The sequence below is a fragment of the Chiloscyllium plagiosum genome, unplaced genomic scaffold (assembly GCF_037043375.1).
Source record: "Chiloscyllium plagiosum isolate Xiang-an unplaced genomic scaffold, Cpla_swu_hap1 HiC_scaffold_234, whole genome shotgun sequence".
In the NCBI taxonomy this organism is placed as follows: domain Eukaryota; kingdom Metazoa; phylum Chordata; class Chondrichthyes; order Orectolobiformes; family Hemiscylliidae; genus Chiloscyllium; species Chiloscyllium plagiosum.
Window position 1 is genome coordinate 165,945 of NW_028270373.1, and position 26,650 is coordinate 192,594.

A 26,650-nucleotide genomic window follows, 5' to 3' on the forward strand; every position below is an offset into this window, starting at 1 on the left:
TTCCATGGTGCTGATCTCCTCACATATCTCCAAGTTGGATAATGTGTTGAATCCTTTCCCATAAACACAACATATTTATGGCTTCTCTGTCTGTGGACTTTTAAAGAATGTTAACTGGATAATGATAAATAATTTCTGCAGTCTGTTCAGTGGAACACACACTGTTGTGTGTGTGTGTGTCTGTGTGCATCTCTGTCAGTGTGTGCGTCTGTGTGCGTCTGTGTGTTTGCACTTTACTACTCACAATTTTTTTTGAAATCTTTGCTTCCAGACATACCAGATAAACACCTTCACTTTATGTCCAAATGAATCAAGTGACTCTGTTGGATCTTTATGTCATGTTTGATTTGACTAACTAATCTTCAATTCTTTCAGTCTATTTCTCTGTGAAATGATTTTCAAATATTATCGTGGTGCATACAGAGTAAAAACTCAGAACAAACAAATCCAATTTCAGAAAGACATCCTCCCTCTACTCTATACCTCCTCCCAAACAAATGATCCAATCATATCAAAAGATGCAAAAAGCCCCATCAAAAGACAAAAGGGACCTTCCTGAATAAATCAGGTTGTTGTTCCAACATACATGAGACAATGTGTGTCCTGAGGTGCACATCTGTTGTGGGATGTACCTTGCCAACTGGTGGACAGCACTATCCCATATCCAGAAGGATGTTACACAAGAGATAATCCCCTTTGCTGCTACTGTACAGCAATGGGGAAGAAAGACAATGATGAAGGTTGTTGGCAATTAAGAGTGCTGTTTTGTCCCACATGTTGATAAGGTTCTTGTGTCGCTGAAGCAGCATTCAACCAGGCAAGTGGGGAGGATTCTGTATCACACCTGACTTACGTCTTGTAAGGTGGGCAGTCAGGAGGTGAGTTGAGCGCTGCAAGACGTTTTGCATCTGCCCTGATCTTGTATCAACTGTAGTTATATAGTTAGTCCTGTTCAGCTTCTGGTCAATATTACACCCCCGGAATGCTGCTCATGGAGGATTCAACAATGATATTGTTGTGGATTGTCAACAAGGGATACTCGGATATTCTCTTGTTCCAGCCGTATCACATCCGTGGCTTTGCCAGGCACGGATGTGATACGGCTGGTACTTGCCACTTGTGCAGATTTTAGATCCTGGCCAGGTCTTGCTACATATGGATATGCGGTTTTTTAGCGACGTTGAGGTTCAGGTTGTAAGATTGTTCTCAATTAGAACAAACCTACCATCTCAGCGGGCAACCTTATAACCTGAACATATGGATATGCACTACATCAGTATCTGAGCAGTTGAAAATGATGCTGAATATTGTCCAATTGTCAACCAACAACCTTGCTTCTGAAGGGAAATTTATTGACAAAGCAGCTGAAGTTGGTTGACCCTGAGACTCCACCCTGAGGAACTCCCCTCGAACTAACAAGGCCTGGCTTCTCAAGGCCCACCTATTTCACAAGTGGGACATGGCACGTCTGAACAGGTTGGTTAAAAATGTCACCTGCAAAAATATCCAGGGATTCAAGTAGACTGCTTTTGTTTCAAAGATCACCTGAGGGTGAAGCTGCTATAAAGCTATCGCCCAGGACACTGCACCACCCGGGCAATGGGTTCTGAAGGAGATGCACACAGGACTGGAATGGTTCACTCTGCTTCTCTGTCCTTATCTCCTGCCTGACCTGGTCACTTCCTCCAGCACTTTCTGATTTGATTTGGATGTGATCATAAGAGGTACAGTTAGTAAGTTTGCTGATGACACCAAAATTGGAGGTGTAGTGGACAGAGAAGAAAGTTACCTCAGATTACAACAGGATCTTGACCAGGTGGGCCAATGGGCTGAGAAATAGCAGATGGAGTTTAATTCAGAAAAATGCAAGGTTCTGGATTTTGGGAAAACAAATCTTAGATGGACTTATACACTTAATGATAAGGTCCAAGGGAGTGTTGATGAACAAAGAGACCTTGGAGTGCAGATTCATGGCTCCTTGAAAGTGGAGTCGCAGGTCAATAGGATAGTGAAGAAGGCGTTTGGTATGCTTTCCTTTATCGGTCAGAGTATTGAGTACAGGAGTTGGGAGGTCATGTTGCAGCTAAAGATGATATGAGTTAGGCGACTGTTGGAATATTGTGTGCAATTCTGGTCTCTTCCTATTGGAAAGATGTTGCGAAACTTGAACAGGTTCAGAAACGATTTACAAAGATGTTGCCAGGATTGGAGGATTTGAGCTATATGGAGAAGCTGAACAGGCTAGGGCTGTTTTCCCTGGAGTGACGGAGGTTGAGGGGTGACCTTACAGAGGTTTTCCAAAATCATTAGGGGCATGAAAAGGATAAATAGACAAAGTTTTTTTTCCCTGGGGTGGGGCAGTCCAGAACTAGAGGGAAGAGGTTTAGGGTGAGAGGGCAAATATATAAAAGAGACCCAAGGGGCAATTCTTTCACGCACAGAGTGATACATGTATGGAATGAGCTGCCAGAGGAAATGGTGGAGGCTGGTACAATTGCAACATTTAAAAGACATTTGGATGGGTGTATGAATAGGAAGGGTTTGGTGGGATACAGGCCGGTAGCTGGCAGGTGGGACTAGATTGGGTTGGGATATCTGGTCGGTATGAATGGGCTGGACCGAAGGCTCTGTTTCCATGCCGTACATCTCTATGACTCTCGTCTCAGATTTTCAGCATCTGCATGAATCTCCCTTAGGCCCCGCCCAGTGACGTCACGCATCCCTCTGCGCATACGTCCACATTTCCGGCCAAGATGGCGGCTGGTCACCTCGGAACTGTAAAACACTTAGCCACAAGTTATTTTAAAGGTTTTCGCTTCTCGCTGGAAGGGTTTATTCTCGGTCTGAATCCCTCTCTCCAGCTTCTGCAGCCTTACCGTCTGGAAAAGCGCGTCTCGCCATTTCACACGGAGCCAAACACAGCACTGCGGCTGCACCGCCCTCCCTGTAGTGAGTATAGAGAGTATTCATCCCCGTGGAGAATGCTGGGTAGCTACTCCGCCATTGAGGAGATTCACACAGAAGATTGAATCTGTTCATTAATAATTTTCTCTTTCCTGAATTCCAATCTTCTGCTATCCAAATAATCTTTGGAAGAACAAAATTGGCGGTTAGAAAAACATCTTAAAATTGGATGCATCTCTCAAATAATCTCTACAACATAATCTTGTCATTAAAATAGTAGATCTCTCAAATCAAGTTGGAAATTCCCATCCTGAACTGATGGTGGTCGATTTTGGAAACACCTTTAACAGGTGGATGTTTAATACACAAGCCAAGAGATACATTTGTTTATTCTGAATGTCTCTCAACATGTTTCTTTTGTCATCTCATTTTGCAGAGTAGTGGAAGGAATGAAAACTGAAGCGTTTCTCTGGTGCACGTTCTGTGCTAACTTCTCAGCTCCAAGCTCCAGCTAGAGAGTTTACATTGAAGTACAACGACATTGATTCAGAGGTGAATATTTTTGAACTTTCATCTATAATTTAGTAGTTAACTTGCTTTGCTGTGGTTCATTGGTTAGGCCCTGGTGTGATCTCTTCACTGTGGATCTGAATCCCTGTCCTCCATGACAATCTCTTTGCCAATATCCAACCTGCGCTACCTTTAATAATGAGTATTTTAACTCTCTGTGACAGATTATTGTTATTTCTTCTAGTTATGGTCAAATGAGAGCTTCGTCACTGCAGATCCCTGACGTATTTGCTGTTAATTTATTCCACTCGTATGTGTAGCCTACCTCACAAACATCACTCAGACCCTGCTATGCTCTATTTTTGCTTTCATTCTTCATGCTCCCTCTTACACACACTCTTCCCTTCCCTGCTCGTACACACCCATGCTTCCCCCGCTATCACCTTCCCCCTCCCGTCGCCTTCCCTCCCCGTCACCCTTCTCCCCCCGTCATCCTTCTTTGAATCAAGTGCAGTGCCAAATTTAAGCCAACCGAATGAGAAGCCCTGTGATAGCGATAATGTAACATTTTCTGTAAACAACGCAGAGAACCACGGAAACCCAGTTTTCAATCAAGTCTATTTTGCACAACATTTTTCTCTGTCCAATTAAGTCAGTGAATATTAAAAGGACTCAGTCCCGGTCCTGGTCATTGTGACCAAATGTTCAAGGCAATAAATGGCAATGATAATGATGCTTGACATCGACAGGTGTATTCCTACTCACCAGAGTCACATTGTATTACAGATCACGTGAGCAGAGGATAGGATGATCCTTCTGGCACCCTGAGACAGTGCGACAATTAATCCCACATTGTTTGTCTCACTCCATACCATACACCAGTTCATCAGCGGACTGAGATAACCGGCTTCCATTTCATGCAAAGCTAAAACAAACAGCTCAGCACATTTACAATCTGTAGTAGTTCATGGAGAACCAGCTGCTACACCTTTCAACACCACTAGCTCTTCTTACATTTAACATGTTCAGTTGCAGGTATTATGCTATTTCTTTCTGATAAACGTTAACTAATTCGCGAGTGTGTCACATTTGCCTTCTCATCCAGGCACTCCAGAATCCTTGTCCCTGTTAAATTCGCTCCTGCTGTCAACGTCTTTGTCGCTCCTTGCTGGTTTTGAAGCTCTAACGTCATACACTCACCTGAACGAGGGAAGTTCCCTCCTAGTTACCCTTAGCAACCTCACACCCGCTGGAAAACCTCCATTAGGACACAACTCAGTTATTCCCGATTTGTATTGCGTGATTCCTCATCTATTCCCCCATCCCTTTAAACCCCTTCTTTTATTTTCTCGTGGCTTTATCTCCCAGGAAATCTCATTTCCGTCATCTCGAACGATTTTATATCGAGGGAACTCTGACCATATCCTTCCTAACGATATTCCACCCCCCAAACCACGTGTAATTCATCATGTCTTTATATAGCATTAAATTTCGTCCTGAGGAATGATGCTGGGTCCAATTCAACTCATGAAAACTTACCACTGTGCTATGCAATCTGATTACCTGTACAGTAAAGATGAGGGCGATTTCATTTCCAGCTGAATCGGTTGGCTGCAGCAACATTGGCTCAAATCGCAGTCACATAGGTGATTGTTGTTCTTATTGTTATTTCTTCTGAACATGTGCTGAAGTAACACAGTGAGGAATCAACTAATATTGTCAGACATACATAAGCAGTGTGTTAAATCTGAGATTATGAGAATAGTGCAGTTTTGTTGAACATACCAGAGATTGTTCAAATCTCAGGCACATGAGATTGACAGAGAGCGATGTTGAGCGACATAGATTGTCTTGGCAAATGCCAGTGTAATGACGTTGTGGGTATAATGTTCTTTTAATGGCGCTGAAATGTCTGGCTAGCACAAGGAGTCCAGAACAAGGTATCAACATAACATTTGGTCAAAACAACTAAGAGCTGTGTTACATGAATACAAACAAAATACGAATTTGGCCAATCAGTTTAAATTATGCCCCAATCAAGTTACAATTTGTTATTTTTACAATGTTAAAACCAATGAAACGATCCAACGTTTTGTGGGACAAATATCGGACATTTTTAACAGTTACCCAGGGCGGCAAAGAACAGCAAAGAGAGCAGATAAAAGACCAACAGTTGTAAGGTGTTAGTAAAATCTTCAAGAGGTGCCCATCTGGAAAAATAGATTGCATAGAAGAAATGCATCAACACCGACCTGGAGAAATAAATCTACAGAGGAAGATACAAAGAAAAGATTCGACAACTGACTGGTTTTGAATTGTAATTTTTTTGTAAATGTTAATGAAATCTGGTTTGGGGAAGGTATTGTAGAGGAGAAGGTTAAATACCAGTTTAGAGAAAGGCGTTGAAAGTAAATGTAAGTTGATTATTCTGTTTCAAATATCAAAATATAATGTTATTTTTATCTTTAAATAATGATTTTTTGGAAATTCTTTGCCTATTGAATTTTAACAGAAGACAACACGGACGAATCCTTTCTGTTTTGATGGTTTTCATCAGCAGAGGGGGTTTACCTCGTCACGCAACGCCAGTTTCTGTTGTTGCTTTGTAGTTTCGCTCATTTGTGCATTTTGCCTCATTAAAGATTTTGAAGTTGTCCTCTCTACACAAAAGGTCCGTGCTTTTCGCCATTGCACTAAATGTTCAGTGTGTCAAAGCGACAGGGCTCCGTACAATAACAATCGACGCTGTTTCAATCTATCTATCCTGATATTCACCTATGGAAACAACACTGCGTACTCTCCTCCAGTCTGGAAAAAAATCCCTTCACAGAAAATGTTATATCCCTCTCTCAAGGGGCTTTTCATTCCATGGCATTCAATTCCTCACAGAATCGGTTTCAACAGATTTTGTCACTCAGTCATTCCTTTGTTTGTGCTCAAATCCTCTGAGCAGAGCGTCACAGTTGGAGCATGATGAACTCATAACCCAGAGGGCTGACCATACTCTGTGAACTATAGTCTCCTTTTCATCTTTTGACTAACAGCAGATAGATGTATCTATGCTCTGCAAAATTTTCACGCCTGTTTTAAGAAGCGAGATAAACAGTTCCTGGTTCCTGCTTTTGTTGTCACACAGACTAAGATTGAAAATGTTGCGAACATGCACTGGTCAAGACTGTGCTCTGAGGGGTGTTAAGAGAATGGTCTGAAACGGTATCTTCTGTTCCCTGTCACTCTGTGATGATTTGAGCTTTGAAATTTATTCTCTGAGCTTGTGGTAACGTGATAAAGTTTATACACATCAGGTGCAGTGTGCCTGAGCGACAGGATATGCTGCAGTAACATTCCATGCTGATTCAGACAGCAGAGGCCTTGCTGTAACTTTGAGGAGGACACAGACACAGTTCCCGATGACTGGGAGAGATACTCTCTTTCCCTGTAGTTCTGCTTCAGAATGTTTCATCTATTTCAGATGGCGTTATTTGCACAAGGTTCCCAAAAGAAAATGGGTTCCTGTGCATCGCGAACTCCCTTTTGTACAGCTTTCCACAATTTGCATAACTCCTACTCCTTCATGCCGCCTCCCCGATCCCCAAACCTGTTTTTGATATGGAGCTGAAGAGCACGTTCACAATTCTCTCCCACGACACTGATTGCCATGCCACACCCCAGACGAAAAGCTGAAGACTGTGGGAAACTGCTGTGGTCAGCGCTAACAGAGCGGCCCAGCGGGAGCCTATTGGGCACATTACTCGGAAATTAATGGATTGAAAACATCCTCTGCTCGTTGACAATTCCAGGTGTCAGTGTGTGTACTGACCCGTTCGTGTTCCTCGATAACATAGCTCTATTCTACGTATTGCATGTTGTTCCACTTTCCACTTCCTTTCACTCAATGTATCTGAAATGAACGTTTCGTTATGATACACCCGCCAAATTTACACATGTGAGGAAACACACTTGTGAAGGTCTGGACGCTCTTTTTCTGTTGTCTGTCGGTCCGCTCTGATCTGATTCACAAAATCATTTGCCAGAGCTGGGAATAAACTGGTGAAGGTGAGATATATCAGTTGTAGACTGCTCTATGCGCATGACGCCCTGTAGTCAGTCCTTACGCTGGTTCACACAGCAGTGTCCTTCCCGTGAAATGAAAAGTCGTGAGTGACAATTGGATCAACTTGTTGGAGACAGCATTATGACACTGACACAATACCATATTATTAGGACATAGATCGCCAATTATGAATAACCACAGAGATATACAAGCTACAGAGATTCGCCCAGGACTCATACGTTGACCAGCTTCAGTCAACGTATGAGTGACGTCACACGTTAATGTTGTCCATCTTCCTGTCTCTGGGACAGAGTGGCTGATGGTGAAACAGTGTTTCATCTTAACCTTCTCTTCTGCGTTAGACTGTCTGCAGCCCCGCAGCTCAGGACTGTGGGGATGAAACTGAGGGTTTCATTCGCATTTTCTTCATTTGGGACAGTTGGGGCTCAGGTGTTAACTGCTGCCCGATTGCAGTGTAGAAAATAATGTCACTGTTACAAAAACCTTCCTACAGGATTGTTGTGTGAAGATGGAGTCTGAACAGCAAACAGGCTGCACAAAAATGCCCTCACATGAATTTAACTGATGGCAGAGAATCCGGAGAACATTCTGTCTTTCCCAACAGACAACTCTCAGATAAACGATATTTTCAGGAAGTTTCCAAACAAACTTGCAGATTTCCAGCACTTGATGGAACTGGCTGTGCCGATCAGAGCGAGCTTGAGGGCACATCCACGCTTGCCTCCCCTCACACTGCCTGCCATTGGAGGGAAATAGCTGAAAACTCTGCCGATGGAGTCCAAGCGGAAGGGATAAACAGCACTGTCCCGTCAACAAGGAGACGGAATAAGAAGGCGATATTCTTGAAACTCTTTGGAGCTTAGAAATCCGAGAGCAAAGTGAAATGTAGTTAGTTCTGAGCGACTTTGAGCTGGTTTGGTGTTGGAAACGTAAGAATGTCACGTGTTTAGGGGCATGATCGTCGCTTCGTAGCTTGAGTTAATACTGACATGTGAGAATTTCTTACTTCATGTCGCCATCGAGCCTTGGTTGTTTGATTTCACTTTGCCCGGTCGTCCTATCAACTGTTTGATAAAAATAAGGTGTAAATCATGAAGTTGCACCCCTTGAAATAACGTCGAGTTCTGGGGTAATAAGTGTCATTGTAGTGGGCATGGCAAAGTACCACATGCGGTAAAAGTGAAACAAGTGTTTCAGGATGTTCACCCACACAATCTCACTCTGAATAATTCCACCATCTTGATGTTTGCACAGTTCTGGGTTTGAACATTTCGGAAGTGGGGACGGGAAAGGATTGGAAACAGCGCTGAACAAGTTGATGGGAATGGTCTGGTATCTGAGGAATATCAATAATAAAGGTTATTGGGAAAATTGGGACAGTTTTACATGGAGAGTAGAAGGTCGAAAGCTGGCCTTGTTAAACCTTTCCAAGACATGAGTGGGATAGACAGAGGAAATAAGGAAGGGAGAATGCTCCCCACGCCTGAAAGGGTCGAGAATGATTCGGCAGATATTTAAAGTCATTAGTAAACGTAAAAAAATGTACATGAGGAGAACCGTTCTCACATAGGGAGTGGTTAGGATCTGTAATGCATTGCCTGACATTGACAAAGACGCAGTTTCAATCGAGTTATTTAAAAACAGTTTTATGTTTATGTTGAAAGTAAACGTGCGGAGAGTTACAGGGAGAAGGCAAGAGAATGATACCAAAAGAGAAACACATTTATCTCTGTGGAGAGCCAGCACAGCTCAGATGGTTTGTGACACATTTTTGATTCTGAGTGGAATCACAGTTAGACCAACAGAATGTAGGGAGTTAAACAACGGTGATATTGGCAAAGCCGGGACACATCTGCACAACAGAATCTTAGCCGGCACGTACAGGTCACAGGGAGGAAGTCGCTACCTGATAATCCTGCAGGGTGTCCTGCGGATCAGACACAGCTCCCTTCATTACTCAGAGAAGGTCAGGGCTCTGTAGCGTGGCCAAGCAGCCTCAGCCGCAGGATTCAGGTTCCAATGTGGCAGGTGGTGGAGGTTTGAATCCCACTGCTGCAATTTCCGTCACATCAGCTGCAGCGTGTTCAAGTGCCGTGGTCAAAGGACAACTGCGGGTCTGTCTCTTTTGGAGAGTAAACTGCAGTGTGGGAGAGTACAGAATTTCTCCAAGGGGTCAGTCTCCGTGTTGTCATGACGTCTTCGCCTTCCACACGGTAAATCGCGGGCTCAAGCAGCTCTCTTGCTGCTGTTTCGTTCCAGGCAAGTTGAGTTTTCACTGGAATTGAAGAGAGACTGTTTTTTATTGTTGTTGTGAAACAAAGTCCTGCAGTGACTCTTCTCGCCATTATTTGGTGTTCTGGCGCAAGGGAAAATGTTTCCAATGAATTGCGATGTCATATGTTCTTAAATTCCTCTCTATTCCTTCTTTTCTGTCCTGGGGATGGCGGAAGGGAAAGCTAATCTAATCGAGACTGTGATTGATGAAATTGACTTTCTATGGCCTATTCTTATTGTGTTCATTCTTTCTCTCTTTTCAGCACTTTCTGGGAAGTGGTGGTTCACTAAGGCTCCAGTATGTTTGAAAGAATAAGTTGGAATTGCCCTGTTGTTAGTTGTGAGATTGCTTTATAACTCATGCCCTCGGAATATCTCACATTTAGCATTCATGCATCTCTGTGTCTGAAAATGCATGAGGAATGCCAGTTTTGTTTGTGTTCCGTGTTAACTGCTCTCTGTTTTGCAATTCGCTCAATACATTTCGAGATAACACGGTTTGTGAGATAACTGCCAGCAGCAAAAATCCTCAACTGAGGATCCGGGACTATCTCACGAAGTATGGTCAGTCGTGACAAAAGTAAGGAAGTCTTTCCGTTCTGCAGTGTTTAACAATGCTACCTTTCCGTTGAACAGTCGAATAGACTAAACTATTGCGCCACAGCCAGTGATGGCTAGCCCCGCTAATAGTAATCCTTGAAAGCGGGTGCAAGCAACACGACGTTGCTTGATGGACGAGAACGGAGATTTCCTGTTTGCTTTCCCATCAGCTTTGAGTTTACTCGCGCAAATCGACTCTCAGGGTGAAAAATAATGCAATTCCATTTTAAGTACTGGGCGAAACGTTCTAATCCTGCCACAAAAAGCAGTGACGCATTTGCATTCCTTGCGCAGATGGTCCTTTCCAAAGCCAAGGAGAAAGCTGATGTGCTGGTGTCACGGTGCACCATGGATTCATAATGTAGCCTATCTGTCAAATATACCCCAAAGTCGTCTCTGAAAGGTCTCATTTTGAAGCTGTCTGCCGTTATTCAATGTGCTAGAGTTAGCACCAGAAGTCCTGAATCATGCTTTCGCACGTTAGCGGCTCATTCCGTCAGCAAAGCAATGAATGAATTTACAGTTTCAGAGGAACCTCTGGACTTGTGCTGTCATAGCGTCACTCATATTAAGGTGCGCCCCGAGATCTAAGTCATGTTGGTACTGAGACTGCGGAAATAACAGACAGGTTACCGAATGGCATTGCATCTATTTGGTTTTCTTAAAATCACAGAAAGCAGGAAAGTGTAAACGGGGAGTGAGTGGCAGAGGGGAGGGGGGAAGCCGGATAACAAAGTGAGGCAGTTGCACCTCTGATGAAACTCTTCCATTGTGATTCACTCAACAATTAGAGACATGAAGGTGACTCAGGCGGGAGAGCTTTTTACATCGAGAATAAAGAGCACTCACGTACATTTAGCACCTCTTTGACATCTTCTGGAGTGGGGAGTGGGGTAATCACCTTTTGACTTCTGTTGCTATGTTCAGAAACTGCCTTTTAGATTGACGTGAACAGACACTGCATCTATAATAAGCACCATGGAATTTCGTAAAATTTACTGAGTCGCTTCCCATCGATTCCCACACAGGGTTCCAACTCAGCTGGCAGCCATGTCGCTCATGTCCTGGTGAAGACATCTCTGCAGCAAGTTGCACGGTTAATGTAACAGACAAGGAAAGTGCCAAATCATACTGCCACCGAGGTATGAGCATGCTGACATTGTGATCTATCTTCTCGGATTGGACTGCTACCGCGGCTTTTCAGGTAGAAAACATTCTTTGGGACACTGATTCTGCAAAATAGTCCCGGTGACTGAAACTATGCTGCACGGTATGATGTGGAACTCGGCATACTCACTTATGTGCATTTTTTCTGAAGTCCAGTGTATTTCATGTTCCGTGTTAATGTGAAAGTTGTTCTGTTTCGACCAATGGGTGAAATCATTTCCTAAAGCAAGAATCGACATTCCAGTAATGTCATGGCTATTTTATCAAATCAAAACATGCATTCTCACACTCGCATATACATTTGTAGCTGAAAAGAGACTCAGAAGATAGATTCAGCTTTCCATTGATTTTTGTGTGGATTGATGGGCTACCTTTATCTGTTGCGAAATTGATCTTGTAGTCGGGCATATCCGAGCTGCGATGCGAGAAGGACAGGGATCACGGAATGCTTTCCCTGTGAGTTTACTTCTATTATTTTGCAGGAGCACAATTGAAAATGTATGAATATAGTTGGCACGCTTTCGGGTGTTACCGTGGCCGAGCGGTCGAAGGCGCTGGAACCAGGTTCCAGTCTCTAAGGGGGCGTCGCTTCCAATCCCACCACTGCCATTTCTGTGGGCCAACAACAAAGCTACAGCATGTTTAACTAGCGTGTTCAAAGCAAACAAAGAAAACCCAGAACTGGTGGGTTTGCTACTTGAAGAATTAACTGCGGTGTGGGAGAGTGCAGACTCTCTCAAAGGGATCAGTGTTCATGTTGTCATGATCGTGCTCGCCGCCCACACGATAAATCGTAGGTTCAAGCATCTCTACTGCTGCTGTTTTGTTCCAGACAAGTTGAGTTTTCACTGGAACCGAAGAGAGACCATTATTTCATCGCTGTAGTGAAACAAAGTTCTATAGTGACTCTACTAGCCATTATTTTCTGTTTTGGTGAATGGGAAAATGATTCCAATGAATTTCGATGTCATATGTTCTTACATTTCTACCAATACCTTCATTTCTGTCCTGGAGACGGCGGAAGGGAAAGGTAATCTAATCAAGAATGTGGTTGGTGAAATTCACTTTTCATGGCCCATTCTTTTTGTATTCTTTCTTTCTCTCTTTTCAGCACATTCTGGGAAGTGGCGGTGCACTAAGGCTCCAGGATGTTTGCAAGAGCAGTCTGGAATTCCCCTGCTGTCAGTTGTAAGATTAGTATATGGCTCAAGCGCCTGGTTGTGCCCGCCAGAAACTACACTCGTCTTTCCTGACCGTCTCTGCTCCTGCATATCAACTACCCCTTCATCCTCTACCCATTATCTGGTGGGTGCTGTTGCCAAGCCGTTTTGTATGTCAATTTCACTGCCCAGCTTTCACCTCCCCATCCCCTCCCCCCCCCCCCCCCCCCGGTTTCAGCATCAACATATCCTCCACTCATGGACTCACATCTGGAGCTCAACTCCCCACTAACCATCACTGGCAGATACTTTTTCAGACCACGGGGTGTTGCAGCAGACGTGCAACTCAGCGCAGAGCAGGCTGCACTGGCCTGCAAATACCCTTCATAGTTAAGAATACACAGCACCCCAAAGATCTCACAACCATGATAGGGCGTGTAGCACAACCAACAATACATTTCACACCGTCTGGGCAAGACACAGACCCATTCGTAGAGCTTGCACTGATTGGGAATGGAGAGTTGTGTGTGCGCTGTGATCCCGCATTCCTACAAACTACTTTTACAAAACAAGGCAAAGACGCTGCCTCTTCCTCGGAGAGCCAACTCTTATTAGGTGATCTCCCATAATGACTGTAGGCACAGCAATAGAACTATGCAGGCCAGCTATTGTCCTCCCAAACAACATACAATTACTCTCAGACAGGGAACAATCCTGCCATCAATACAACAATACCCGATTCACCGGCAGCAGTATTGGGAATCAAACTAGTTATGGAATCACCTTTTCAACAAGGATTCCTCCTGCCCACAACCAGTCTTTGCAACACTCCCTTCTTACCTATCCCAAAGCTTGGAAGATCACAAAAATGGTGTTTTGTGCAAAATCTTAGGGCTGTCAATGCCATTGTTGTTCCCTGCTTCCCAGTAGTCCCGGACACAAATGCTATCCTGACCAGTATCCCCGCCTCCTCCAGCTGATATTCTTGTAATCGACCTTTGCTCAGCCTCATTCTCCTTTAAGTTGCCCCCTGAACCTTTATGTTTTTACATATGGCGGCTGCGAAAATACATAGACCGGTTTTTCCTAATGGTATTCGGAGAGTCCCACAGTTTATGCTGCTGCTTTATTCCTCACCCTGTCCACCCTTCACCTACCATGCTCAGCACCTTCCTCCAATATGCGGATGGCTTGCTATTGGCTTCCACCTCCGCTACTGCATGCAAGTAGTTTATGGTGGCCTTGCACTGCAGTCTTGCACAGGATGGGCATAGGGTGTTTATCAAGAAAATGCAGTTGTCTCAGCAAAATGTCTAATATCTGGAGTGCGATCTTTGCTATGGCCTCAGAGCACTGTCCATGGAGCAATTGTCTGTCATCGCCCAGATTCCCCGACCTGTCACAGACAGACAGCTGCAAGTATTTCTGGGGCTGTTAAACTAATGCAGGCCCTGGATTCCTGTCCATTGTGCTATTGATGCACTTCTGTGGGAGGCAGTTTCCCCTAAACAGCCAGCCAAAGTGAAGTGGACAACCGAAATGCAACGGGCATTCACTGAACTGAGGCAACAACTGATCCTCACTCCTGCTCTGGGAGTCCCAGATTACTCACAGGGCTTCTATCTTTATGTAACCAAGTCAGAAGTGTTCGCATTTTAACACAGCTTCATGGGGATCTCCGTCGCCCAGTTGCATTTTATAATGCTGAGTTACCATCTGTTATGAGCAGAATGCCGGCATGTTTGTGCACGGTGGAAGCAGCCACAATAACAGCGGATAAGGCCACCTCCATTGTGCCAGATCACCCGTGTACTTTTTTGGTCCCAGTGTCACTCTCCCTGCTGCTTAATTCAGCAACAATCCAACATTTTACTGCAACTCAGAGAACTGGTCATGAAGTTGAATTGTGATCTAGGCATACCTTTCCCTACACCGCGCCCTAACTTTGAACCCCACCACTCTAATTCCGCTCACCTAACATGATTCTGCAGACAACCACAATTTCTTGGACCTGGTTCAGCAGTCCTGACAAAGGGATCTTGCCAGAAACGTTCATTTTCGTGCTTCTCGGAAGCTGTCTTAACTGCTGTGTTTTTCAGCACCTTTCTCATCTTGACTCTAATCTCCAACATCTGCAGTCCTCACTTTCGCCTGGTTCAGCAGGTGTCCTGATCAGTCTGAGAAAACCCGGACCAGATTGTTTTCACCAGCGGCTCTTCCTTCCGGCCATCAGACAAATACACAATAGCAGGCCAAGCCATTTGCACCCCCATCACCACTCTCGAATCAGCTGCATTACCAGATGGGGTGTCCACACAGGCGGCAGAGTTCTTTGCTCTCACCAGAGTCTGCCTCTTGGCACAGGGCAGGACAGCCAATATCTACACAGACTCCAGATGTGCCTTTGGGGTCGTTCATGACTTTGGCACAATATTGAAACAAAGGATGTTCATCAGCTTTGAAGGGAGACCACGCCAACATGCTGCACTCGTTGCCAACATTCACCCGAAGCTGTTGCATTATAAAATGTGACGCCAATAACCATGCCACCGATCCCGTCAACCAAGCAAATGCCTCAGCTGATGCAGCCACACGGGAATCTGCACTACTCATTGCCACTTATGTCCTGCAGACCCCCACGGTGGTGAAACATCCAGAGTCCTCTGACTCTCTCGATGCAGTCCCAACAGCACAGCAAACGCCACGCCAGAAGAGAGGGCCGCATGGACCCGCATTGGTGCCATACAATCACCGTTCTTACAGGTTCTTGCCCACCGCTGCATCATTTAACTGAAAGCCCACCTGCACCTGGTGGTACACGTATTCGAACACACAGGCAAATGCTGTCAGCCATTCCTGGTATGCAGCGGGAGTCGCTGAAGCTGCCTAAGCTCTGCTGTCACAGTGCCTCATCTGTCGACCGAAAAATGCAGGGAAGCCGATGGCCAAACGTGACTACATTCCAGTTCCTGATGGTCCATTCACCCACCTTCAAATTGACCTTGCCCTCACGCCTCAGAAGGAGGAATAAAAATTTGACCTAGTTATTGTCGACATGTTTTCAAAATGGGTAGACTCATTCCCCATCAAAAAAATGACGCCAGAGCAGTGATAAAGTGTATCCTGCAGGACGTTATTTCAAGAGTTTTATATCCCAGGGCGCTTAGAAACATACGGAGGATGGGGCCCATATGACTGCGAAGCTCATTACTGCTGACTATGACACCCTCGGGATACCCAGGAGATACCACATTCTGTACAACCCCCTAGTCATCAGGAATATTGGAGAGAATGAAAAGCACCCTCAAAACCACATTCCCCCAAATCACTCGGAACACAGGACTGGCTTGGCCAGACGGCCGGCCATTGGTGCTTCACACAGTAAGTGGACAGGGAAACCGAGCGCCGGAAGTGACAACATTTGAAGTGCTAATGGAACGACCCATGCCCACAGCCAACGTACCCCCAAAACGAGCAATGACACAGCGCTGCTCTTAACACAGGAAATTATCTGTGATTACGTTCAAGCCATTAGTAGAAGGATCGCTTTAAACCAAGATTTGCAACCTACGATGTATTTGGGTGCTTCTTATCTTCCTGCTGGTGGAAACGGAATAAAGATTCGTGCACCTTCAATCTTTTACTGTGTATCAAACCTGCACACACACAACATGGGTGCTGGGGAAAAAATAAGCACTACCGCAGTTAGACGATAATGTGGGGGTACAACAAAAGAAAAGCAAACAAAAATAATCTGCCATGTCCACTCCACGATAGGAACGACCTCACCAGTTTAAACTGGGCACTGTGTAAGGAGACAGTCCCTGCCGAAAGATTCTCTCTCCCCGAGATGGAAAGGACCACTATTGATCTGTCTGACGACGGTGCCAGCTGTCAAGCTCCAAGGGAGATCAGAATGCGACCCAGTGAAAGAGGGTTCCGCCTCCACAGAAGGACAACCAAGCAGATCAGGATACAGCTCCAGACACCACAGAGGGATCCAGCTGCTCGCTACAACCATCGGGATAATCACTCTTGGTCTGACCTGTACACCAACACTGATCGGTAACAGGGCACACAAAACAGAGCACTTAATCCACCGTGAGCCGTGGATGAGCATTTTCCTTGACATGACCCACATTTGTGCCCAAAGGTCAACCAGACCAGCTACTGGGTCTGTGCCCGTATCCCTGGACATTCCCACAGCGGCAGTCCCCAGGGCGCAGTCCATTTTAAGAGGAATGTGTAACATTGGTCCGAAACCCTAAAATTGCTCCTTTGTCTCACAGAGCAACGTGAGATATAACTTCACTCCGAGCTGGGGATTTGTCCACGTTTAAGACTTTCAAAACCTCCAGTATTGTCTCAGTCCTTAGATGAAACTGATCAAGAACTTCTCAGTGCACCTTCCTGCATTGTATACAGATGTCTTCCCACAGAAGGACTGTTAGCCAGCTGAATGTGTAAAGTGATTCATCCAGTTATTCTATTTACAACTGTACACAACTGTACTGTCACACTGGAGGGAACACATTCACGCATTTTAACTGGAAAGCGCTATTTTCAGCCTTTGCGCCTATAAACTGTTTAGCTTTGATACCCAATGGCAGATTGTTACAGTGAGAAAGCGTTTTCTATCTGGAAAAAAAAACTGTCACTTGATTATACCTCCTGCGTGGACTCCAATACGTTCACATATGACACGAGGGTTGCTTTTCTTTCTGCTGTTCATCACATCCAGGAGAGAACTGTGGCAGAAATGATTGCTGTTTTCATCGACCGAAGAAGTTCATGCCGATTGCTCACCTTGTATTCAGAACTACCCACAAGAGAACTTTTCCACAGGAACAGAGTTTTGTATTCTGTGCAGGGGATCATTGCACAAGCGCGGTATCATTCTTCTATCAGGGCATGCACAGTCATTCTTCCTCGAATATTCACAGTATCCGACTCTAACCAGACCAAAACCAGATGCTGCTGGAAAAACTCAGCATCTAAAAAAAGAAATCCGAGTTAACATTTCGATTCCAGTGGCCATTCCTCTGAACTGACGATAGCTTGGAAAATGTTGGTCTATCTGCAGAAGAAATAGTGGGGGTTGGGGGAGGAAAAGGTGTAAGCGATAGGTAGGGATAGAGTTCAAATAGAGAGAAGAACAGTTGGACAAAGGAATGGATGATGATCTGGCTGGCAAGGTGAATACCTGTTAATGAAGACTGTCAGTGGCGAACCATATGTAGAGGACTGTTACTGTAATAATGTGCCATTGGGTATCAAAGCTAAACAGTTTATAGGGGCAAAGGCTGAAAACAGCGTTTTCCAGTTAAAATGTTATGGAAGGCCATGTGACAACAAGGCATGGCGTTTGGGATAGGGGGATAGGACAAGGGAGAGTTCAGGCTCTAAAAACATAAATTGATATGAGGCCTGGAGGGCTGCAGACTCCCCAAATAGAAACTGAGGTGGTGTGCTTCCAGCGGTGAGGTTTGCTGTAACTCTTCTTGAATACAGAACTTAGATGTTCTGCAGTGTGGTGACCTAGTCCAAACTTCGTTTCCCAAAATAGTGGAAACCACATTGCTAGCAGTGATTGCAGTGGAGTGGATTCCGTAAAGTGCAGTTCATGTGTTGCTTCACCTGGAAGGCGTGTTGGGCCATTGGAAACAGAGGAGAGAAGACGTCAATGGATAGGTGAGGAGAGACAACAAGCAAAACGAGATATTATTACAGAAATCATAAGGACAAGAAACCTAACAAAAAAGCACTTCACCTGAATGCTCGTCGCATTTGTAACATGGTCGAAGAGCTAATGGCACAAATCAACACGAATGAAAATGATTTAATAGACATTAGAGAGATACGTCAAAAGGATGGCCACGACTGCAAATTCATATTCAGGAGTACGAGATTACTTGGAAGGTCAGGCAGCAGTGTAAAGAAGATGGTGTCTCTCTGTTATACAAGGCCGACATCAGGGCAGTGTGGAGAGACGCTATAAGTTTGATGGAGATGAGTTTGAATTAATTTGCTTGGAAAGTAGAAATTCTCTGAAGAAAACGTCACTGATAGGTGCAGTCTCTCGGGCAGTAAAAATAACATCACATTGGTGAAGGCAATAAACAAAGAACTCAGCAATGCCTGTAAACATGGGTCGGCTATTATCATTAGGGATTTTAATCTACATGTAGCTTGGTCGAAGCAGCTCAGTCTCAGTACCTTTGAGGAGGAGTTCTTTGAGTGTACCCGTGATAGTTTCCTTGAACAGAATGCAATGGAACCGACGAGAGATGAAGCAATCCTCGATCTGGTCCTGTGTAATGGAACAGAAATAATTAATCATCGCATAGTTAGGGATCCTCTTGGAACGAGTGACCACAGTATGGCAGAACTTAGAATTCAGATGGGGAGTTTGAAGATAAAATCGAATACCCGGGTCCTGTGCATGTGCAGGGGCACAACAATAGAACGAGAAAGCATCTGGCTAAAGTAGACAAAGGTTATATGGTGGGACAGATATCGAGCAGTGGAGGACTTCCATCCAAGATTTTTTTTTTGTGGAATTGCTCAGTGAAAAGGAAGGACTGTGAGAAAAGGGGTAATCTGCCTGCGTGTGTGAGGAAATAAGGGAGGCTATCAAAGTGAAAGAGAAGGCATACCAAACGGCCAAGAACAGCATGAAACTGGCAGATTGGGAAAACATTAACGACGAGGAAAAATAACTCGTAAAGAATACAAAGACGGATAGCAAAAGTTCCTATATAAATATAAAATGAAAAAAGAGTGGCTAAAATAAAGATTGGTAATTTTGAGGATGAGAAGGGGCACTTAGTTATTTGATGTGATGAAATGGCCGAGGCATTGAACGGGTATTTTGTGTCCGTCTTCACAGTGGAGGATACTAATAACATGCCAGTAAGTGACAAAGAAACAAATGTAGGTGAGGACCTGGAAACAAACATGATGACAGAAGAGGTAGTGTTCGGCAAGCTAATGGAGCTGAGGATGGACAAGTCTCCTGGCCGTGATGGAATGCATCTTAGGGTATTAAAGGAGATGGCAGGAGAAAAAGCAAGTGCACTAGTGGCAATTTTCAAATTCACTAAGCTGCGTGGCAGTCCCAGCAGGTTGGAAAACAGCTAGTGTGACACCACTGTTTAAAAATGGTGATGGATAAAACATTGGGAATTTTTGATCAGTTAGCTTAAGTTCTGCAGTGGGGAAGATGCTTGAGTGTATTATCAAGGAATAAATAGCAGGGCATCGCGATAGAAATTGGTCAGATATAACGTACGTTCATGAAGGTTCAAACAGAGATGTTATGTTGCAGCTGTACAAGATGCTGGTGACGCCATCCTTGGTGTACTGTGTGCACTTTTGGTCCTCTTACGTGAGAACGAACATACTGGCACTGGTGGAGGAAGGGGTGCACAGGAGTTTCACTGGGTTCATTCTGGAGTTGAGGGGGTTAGCCTATAAAGAGACACTGCATACATTAGGATTATATTCTTTGGAATTTAGAAAAATGAAGGGCAATCTTACTGAAACATAAAACATTGAACAGAATAGATTAGAGAGGATTATAAAGAATGCTTCCACTTGTGGGTGAAATTCGGACAGGACGGCATAGCCACAGGATTAGAGCGAGCAGATTTAGGACTGAGTTCAGAAGGACCTTCATCACACAGACGGATGTTCATATATGGAATACCTTGCCCAGTGAAGAAATTGACGCTCGTGCAACAATTTTGTTTAAGAGCGATACTTCCTTTGAACAATAAATGAATAAGGGATGCAGTGAGAGGGCGCGTAAGTGTATTTGAGTCTTTAAAAAGATCGGCAATGATGTCATTGAACAGCAGAATTGGCTTGAAGGGCCGGACAGCCTATTCCTGCTCGGGTTTTTAGGCTGTATGCATTTATGTGTCACAAAATCAGTGATGCAGAGGGAAGACTCCATGGGGACAGTTGGTTCAGATGTTGGGAGTGAAGGCAGAGTGCAACAGAGTTTCCTGCAGGGAATGATCCCTGTGGATGGTGGACAGGGACTGCAGAGGGATATATGTCTGATGATGGTATCTCGCTCCAGGAGTTCGAATTTTTTTTAAAAAATCGATGATCACTTAAATCACCACTGCGAATACATTTATAGGTGCGCAATTGAGATTATCATGTCTGGATGTATCAGTACCTGGTATGGCACCTGTACCATTCAAGACCGGAGATGTCTACAGCGAGTGGTGAACTCGGACCGGACAACCACAAAGGCCAACCTAGTATATGTTTACATATTATTTATACATCTATTCTACTTAACACTGAGATCTGTTTGTATTGATCGCAAGATAAAGCTTTTCACTGTGCCTCAGTGCACGTGACAATAAATTCAATTGAATTCAATTCAATTGTGGAATGTCGACGCGATGGATTTTTGGAGCAGCTTGTGGTGGAGCCAAGTAGGGAACATGCAATACTTGATTTAGAGTTGTGCAATGAGGCAGACGTGACAAGGGAGATTAAGATGAAGGAACCCTTAGGACGCGGTGGTGATAACATGATTGAATTTACTCTGCAATTTGAGAAGGAGAATATACAATCAGAGGTAACGGTAGTAAAGTTGAATAAAGGCAATTGCAGAGGCATGAGGTAGAAGTTGGATGAAATTGGTGAGAAAGGAGCCTAGCAAGAAAGCAGGAAAGTGGAAATGCAATGGCAGGACAGTCTGAGCGTAATTTAGCAGACACATCAGAGACACCTCCTGTGTAAATTGAGGTATGGTGCAGGGTGGTTGAGGCAACTATGACTGACTCAGGAAGTCATCGATTGCACAAACGCAAAAGAGAAAACATATAATTAGTGAAGGGCAGTGGGTTATCAGAGGATTGGGAATCTCACAAAGACGCACAAAGGGCAATAACAAAACCAATGAGGAGGGAGAAGATTAAATGTAAGCTAACTGCTAATATAAAGGAAGACTACAGTTGTTTCTTTATTCATATAAACGCAAAAGAGAGGTAGAAGTGGACAATAGGCCACTGGAAAATGACACTTGACAGACAGTAGTGCGGAACAAGGAAATATTTGAGGAACTGAAAAATTACATTGTGCCAGTCTTCACAATGGAAGACATGAGTTATACCCAAACATACAAGAGAATGGGGGAACAGATGTGAGTCTAGTGGCAATTATTGAGAAAGTGCAAGAAACACTGAATGGTTTCTTGCACTTTCTCAATGATTGCCACTGGAATTTAATGTCTAGATTTGTTTCAGACTTGTGCCATCTGTCAAACTGCCAAGTTCTGACTGGAGGTCATTGAGTCAAACAGTTAAATCTGTTTCTATCTCTCCAAATAGCAGAGGCCACAGACAGTAAGATATCGTCGCATGGTTAGGTCTTTCAGCCCCTGTACCTTGCTCTGCTAATCGATCATGTAGTTCTCAAATCCATTCTCCAGTATTCTCACTGTAACACGTAATCCATCTCTTTCACAGCGACGATCTGAATCCGGCTCCATCCACAATATGTACAACTGTTACACCATTTCTGTGCTTGTCCGAGCTCCATTTCAGTCCCGCATTGACATTCCGATCCCTCTTCAGCAAAACCATCCCTGCTGGGGGACAACTCGATCGAGGCTGTGGCCCCACTGTGTTTGTATGAAGTCGTGATTATCATGTTCAGCTCTCACGGAATGGATCGCTGCTTCAAATAGCCGTTGAGAAAAAAGCGAGTGTTAACGTGGCTGAGCTTATTGCTTTCAGTTCTTGTCAGCAAACCTTGCTCACGATGTTGCCGAACATGTCGACTGTTGGCGCGAGAGGGAATGCAAATTCAATAAATTGCTGTGAACGATTTTGTCAGATTTCCCATTTTCTTCATCCTGCATATGCAAGCATGTTTCCAAAACCTGTATTCATTATTTTAAGAGTGAAGTCGGCAATGCCGCTTTTTTTCTGCAGAGGAGATTTATCAGTTTGCCTTCTATGCAAAAGTGGCCCGTGTCAGATTCAGGCAGAAACATTGGTGTCCCCTTGTTACTTACGACAGATTTAAGGTCTGTCGTGCCTCGGGCTTTCTTGTAGTTCCCATCAGCAAACGTTGTTTTTGGAATTTTGCCCCTCGAAACTGCTGCCGTGTTGAAACGAAATACAGTTCCAATTAATTGCTCTGTGTATACATGTCTGCCGCACCGTTGGCCATCCTATTCCAGACATATCAACATCCTTGTAAATATTTCCTCAGCAATTTTAAGTGATTTTCTTTGTTTTTCATTAATGTCAATAACCCTGGACAACATGATCTACTTTGAACTTGCTCGCCCATATCTGCTGTAGTGCTGAAAGGAATAGAATTTCGGTTAAGTGCTCGAAGCTTCTCTCCACCCTGGTCCTCAACATCCGCCAATGTGTACAGTACTGATGACCATCCTGTTTGAGAGTGCAGTGACCGTGCACCTATCCTTTCTGTAAAAGTAGTACCGCATTTGCATTCTGTGTGAAGGCAGACCTATTCAGTGTCAAGGAGATCCCTCATTTACTGGTATCACAGTGAACATCGAATTGCTTCTCTATGCTCTCTGCGAAATATATCACAAAGTCGCCTCTGACAGGCCTCATCGAATGCTGTATGTCGTTTCTATACCGGAATAAGAATCAAAAATCCTCAAACATGTTTTGGAACAGTTCACATATTCAAGTGTCTAAGCACTGTGAGAATGTCCGGCTCATTCAGTCAACAACCTGAATGAATGGATTTGTACAATCAGATGAACCTCTGGACTCGTGACCTCATATACTCACTGATACTAATTTGTGCTCAGAAATCTCAGCCATGTGGGAAATGAAACTGAGGAAAAGACAGACAGGCTGCCGAATGACATTGCATCCATCATCATTCCTTTATATCACATTACAGCTGTAAAATATAAGCGAGTGGAGGGGCGATAGGCAAGCTAGGTACATCCAGCTCTCGTGAACACTTTCTCTGACAGCTTATTCCATGCACGCATCTCCATCTGTGTGAAAACAAAACCTTATGTCCCTTTAAAATCTTTCCCATATCATTGTGCACATATGCCCTGAAGTCTTGGGCTCCCCCAAGTCCGAGAAAAGACCTTTTCTATTTATCCTACACATCCCACATGACTTCAAAAACTTCCACAAGGTCACCTCTCAGCATCCCATTTTTCGGGGAAAGTGCCTGAATCTATTCAGCCCCTACCTCTAGCTCACATCCTCCAGTCGGTGCGCCATCCTTGTAAAGCTTACATGTGAAATTTCAATATTCACAACATCCGATAGGTTGCAGGGTCAACAGAAATGCATGCAGTATTCGAAAACTGGACGCGGCAATGTATTGTACAGCCGCAATGACCGCCGAACTTCGAAGCACAATGGACTGAACAATGCAAGCAAGCAAAATGATCACCTTCTCACTGTTCTCGGTACCTGTAACTCCATTTCTACTGTGCTATGAATCTGCACTTGTACGAAGATTTCTTTGTACTACATTGCACCAATTCTCCCACTTAGTACTACACGCCTCCAACTCCCCCATTTTGCATTGCACTGCCCCAATTCTACCAATGTTCTACACTGCTACAGTTCCCCGATTAGTACTACACTATCCCAATTCTCCCATTTCGAGCTTCACCGTCCCAGCTCTCCCTTTCAGATCTATACTCCCCCAAATCTCGCATTTAGTGCAACACTATCCCGTATCTCCAATTTAGTGTGACGCATCTCCAAATCTCCCTTTAAGATATACACCGCCACAAATCTCCCGTTTACTGCTACTCTGTTCCAAAACTCCCAGTTATTGCCACACTGCCCCGATTGTCCCAGTTAGTTCTACTCTGCCCTCAGTCTCCCGTTTAATGCTACACTGCGCCAACTCTCCCAATTTGTGAAACACTGTCCAATTCACCTCTTTCGAGCGATACTGCCCAAATTTTCCCATTTAGTTCTGCATGGCGTACTATTCGAGTTTGATGAACCACTGCTCATTTGACATTGACATACCTCGTTTGATGGTAAGTCACTGCCTCAGGCTGATCATCTGACAAAGGGTCATTGCTTCAGGACTAACATTGCAGTGTTCGGTCAGGAGTGCGCTAATCATCGAGCTGCAATACCCACAGTGGTGATTCTCTCAATGTGAGGGTCTACTTTAATTATGGAATGCCAGACAAGATCTCCAGGCATGGGGCACTTCCTCGGTTCTGGCTATCTGCTAGGAGGGTGTTAGTCAGTCGGTTCTGGTCTTCAGACAGAGCTTCTGTACTACAGCTGTCCTCAACCTCCACTCGTGTGGCAGCCCTCAGTTCTGGCCTCATTGCAATGAGGCATTCGGGGAATGCATTAGGACCAAAGGATTAATATTCAGCCAGTGGCTATTTGGAATGTACTCACGGGGAGCAGGACTCACGGGGAGTATTCAGAAAATTTTGGAAGTAGGTACGGAAGAGTGCTTCCGTTTTGCAGGGTCAGAAGTGTGGAAGTGTCTTATTGTCTGAGGTTCACTCCTGAGCCAGCGGGTTGTCACAAGGTCAGTGCTGTGGGATTATCTGAGAAGTGGGAGAGTGCCCTAGCCTCATTCTCCCACTTAGGGGTGCGCTCCTCTAATTCTCTCATCCATTTAATGATACACTGTACAATTTCTCCCAGTTACTGCGATACTTCACCAATTACCACATTATCTGATGCACTGTTGTTACTGAGATAAACACTTACCCGATTCCTCTATTTCATCATTCTTTGCAATGACTCTGTAATTCATTGCTGGTCTGTTGGATTCTTAAATGTAGGCATGGATAAGGTGGAACGAATGGGCTGTTTCTGTGCAACACATTTCTATGATTCTATTGAGGGTTTCACTGCCCTGAATCAACTCTCCCATTTATCAATCCTACACAAATCCTGAAGCCGCATCAACTATCCCATTGTGTATTAACATGCCCCAGTTCTCCCATTTACAATTTACTAGCAACAACCTGAATTCTCCAATTATTGACCTCCTGTATCAGTTCATTCCATTTAATTTTTCTTTTCCACATCGGGGTGCCCTGCTCATTTTTGTTTTCATATCGTGGTGCACTAATCCAAATCTCTAACTTTCTGATGCTTCCAACATTTCCTGTTGTCACTGATTCCCTGGACCGATTCTCCCATGAAGATATGAACTGCTCCAATTCTATAACATGTTGCTACTTCCAATAATTTTCTAATCTCCCCATAAATGATGCAAATCCATTCGCCCATTTCCTGGTAACTCCATGCAGTTTTCCTATTCCCTCATACCCGAATACTAATTCTCCCACTTCCTCATAGGACAATAATAATTCTTCCGATTCCATATACATAGAACATAGAACATAGAAGAATACAGCGCAGTACAGGCCCCTGGGCCCTCGATGTTGCGCCGATCCAAGCCCACCTAAACTACACTAACCCACTATCCTCCATATACCTATCCAATGCCCGCTTTAATGCCCATAAAGAGGGAGAGTCCACCACTGTTACTGGCAGGGCATTCCATGAACTTACGACTCGCTGAGTGAAGAACCTACCCCTAACATCAGTCCTATATCTACCCCCCTTAATTTAAAGCTATGCCCCCTTGTAATACCCGACTCCATACGTGGGAAAAGGTTCATACTGTCTACCCTATCTAACCCCCTAATCATCTTGTACACCTCAATCAAGTCACCCCTAAACATTCTTTTCTCTAGTGAAAACAGCCCCAAGTGCCTCAGTCTTTCCTCATACGATTTTCCTTCCATACCAGGAAACATCCTGGTAAACCTCCTCTGCACCCGTTCCAATGCCTCCACATCCTTCCTATAGTATGGCGACCAAAACTGCACACAATATTCCAGATGCGGCCGCACCAGAGTCTTATACAACTGCATCATGACCTCAGGACTCCGGAACTCAATTCCTCTACCAATAAAAGCCAGTAC

At 44.4% G+C, this 26,650-nt stretch overlaps 1 long non-coding RNA gene across 1 annotated transcript; it reads left to right on the forward strand.

Moving 5' to 3' along the window:
• Nucleotides 1–2,866: 2,866 nt before the first annotated feature.
• LOC148133647 (uncharacterized) lies at nt 2,867–11,410 on the forward strand. Its single transcript, XR_015756254.1, has 3 exons — nt 2,867–2,949; nt 3,341–3,456; nt 11,392–11,410. It is a non-coding gene; the product is annotated as an uncharacterized LOC148133647 (long non-coding RNA).
• Nucleotides 11,411–26,650: the final 15,240 nt, after the last annotated feature.